We start from the raw sequence: 2,469 nt of genomic DNA, 5'->3' as shown, positions 1-2,469 counted from the left end.
AAACTGGCGACCCTTTGGTTCACAGGTCAACACTCAATCCACTGATCCACACCAGCCAGGGTCTAAACAAAGTTTTGATGAGTGTTATTGTAATTAAATCTTTAGCTCCCTAATTGGCCTTAAATTACTAAACATGAATTTTCTAAGTCAAAGTATACATAAAAATGAAAGATTCTAGTAGATTGCCAAGTTTTTCTCCAGAACAGCTGGACCAATTTTATGTTCTCATCAATAATATAATTTGTGATTTCTCTCAAACTTGGCCCAAGGCGGTAATTATTAAAAATTTTGTTTCATGGTATCTAATGAGGCTGAATTTTGTTTACTTAAAAAAATTGTCCCAATTTATTCCAGCTTAGTTTTTGTCCTATTTGGGTTTTTGTATTTATTTGTTTTCTTTTAAACATTTTTTTATTGATTTGAGAGAGAAAGGAATGGAGAGGGAGAGGGAGAGAGAGAGGGAGAGAGAGAGAGAGAGAGAGAGAGAGAGAGAGAGAGGGAGGAGCATCAATGTGAGAAACACTGATTGGTTGCCTCCTGTACATGCTCCAACTGGGAATCAAACCTGCAATCAAGGCATGTGCACTGACCAGGAATGGAACCAGCAACCTTTAAGTTTATGGAACTACACTGCAACCGAGGCATGTGGCCAGGGCTTTGTATTTACCATATTTTGCTGTGTATAATGTGCACCCATGTTTTTGGTGCCAACTTTCAGGGAAAAAATTTTGTTTTAACTTTTTAATTGTTACTTATTTATATTTAAAAACAAAACCTATTATCATATTCCAGGGTAGTATTTTGCATTGGATATCATTATTGCTTTCTAGAATTATACTTTTAACACATAAGCATAAATAAAAGAATTAACATTTATATAGATACAGAATTAGTACTACCCATGTATAATACTCATCCTTATTTTTCCCTCAAAAATTTGGGCAAAATATTGCGCATTATACACAGCAAAATATGCTATTTGTATGTGTAGGATTAGCATTTGTAATGATAGAATAGCTTCCTAAGTTTGTCTGTTTCTCAATTCTATTATGATAGTTAGGTGTACAGAATTTTTAAAAAGTGTCAAATGTATCAATTTATGGATTCTACTTTTCATGTCATACCTAAATTAAACATCTTCCACAAGCCAACACTATATAATATTCCCCTATATTTTCTTTTAGTATCTTTGCAGTTTCATTCTACATTTTTGGTAAATGATGTGAGATAGTGAACACTTTTCCTCTAAATGACTAAGCAGTTGTCCAACTATAACTTAGGTAATTTTTATAAAAGTCTTATATGTACATGTTTTGCTTTTGGATATTCTCCCTCATAGCTTTGTTTTTGTATTCCTGTGTATATATTGCTGTTTTATGTTTTATTTTTCACCTTAGTATTTATTATGTCTGGTCTAATTACAGGCAAATTTGTGGTGAGAAAATTTGCCTGTGACAATTTAGATATTGGATAACACAATCAGCATCTTGACATGAATGTCACCTTTACATAGATCTTTATATGAATTTTTATTATAATCTGTACATTGCTCTGCTTCCCATTTGGATTATCTTGACTCCTTACACTAAGATGAAGGGAAAAAAACTTCCAAAAGTATAGTCTTGTTAATAAGTCCATTGACTAAAATTCTCCACCTCTTTTGTTTCCATTCATCTACAAACCCCACACAATGAATACAAACAGTTAATGTTATTTAAGAAACATTTTTTGAGCCCTTGTAGCCATGGCTCAGTGGATTGAGCACTGGCCTGAGAACTGAAGGGTTACTGGTTCAATTCCTAGTCAGGGCACATGCCTGGGTTGTGGGCCAGGTCTCCTGTTGGGGGCATGTGAGAGGTAGAAGTAACCGATCCTATCTGTCACACATTGATGTTTCTTTCCCTCTCTTTTTCCCTTGCTCCCCCTCTCTCTAAAAAAAAGTAAAATAAATAAAATCTTAAATAGAAACATTTTTTGAATCTTAATCCTCTTGAAAGCAGTAGGTTGAAGCAATCTATATTAAGCTTCTAAAGAGGAAGAAAAAAAGGACGAATAGTCTCGTATCTGTGGAAGCACAAGAAAACATGGGTTATGCTCACATGAAAAAAATATTTATTTAGGCTCAAAAGAAAAAATACAGAGAAAGAGAGTAATAACCAATAACTCAATTCCTAAGACTTTAAGGTAAAACACTTCCAGCCAAGATGGAGGCATACGTAGACACACTGTGCCTCCTCGCACAACCAAGATAGGGACAATAACAATTTAGAAACAAAATAACAACCAGAACTGACAGAAAACTGAACTGTATGGAAGTTAGACAACCAAGAAATTAAAATAGACCCGTTCATCCAGACCGGTAGGAGGGGTGGAGTCGGGCAGCCGGGCATAGGCTGAGGTGTGGGGAGCAGAGAGCACTTGACCTGGGCTCCTAAGGCATCCGGGGCACGCAAGACTGAAGCAGGTAGA

The sequence above is a fragment of the Phyllostomus discolor genome, chromosome 6 (assembly GCF_004126475.2).
Source record: "Phyllostomus discolor isolate MPI-MPIP mPhyDis1 chromosome 6, mPhyDis1.pri.v3, whole genome shotgun sequence".
NCBI lineage: Eukaryota > Metazoa > Chordata > Mammalia > Chiroptera > Phyllostomidae > Phyllostomus > Phyllostomus discolor.
The sequence above is the reverse complement of the archived record's forward strand: the minus strand, read 5'-3'. Positions refer to the sequence as shown.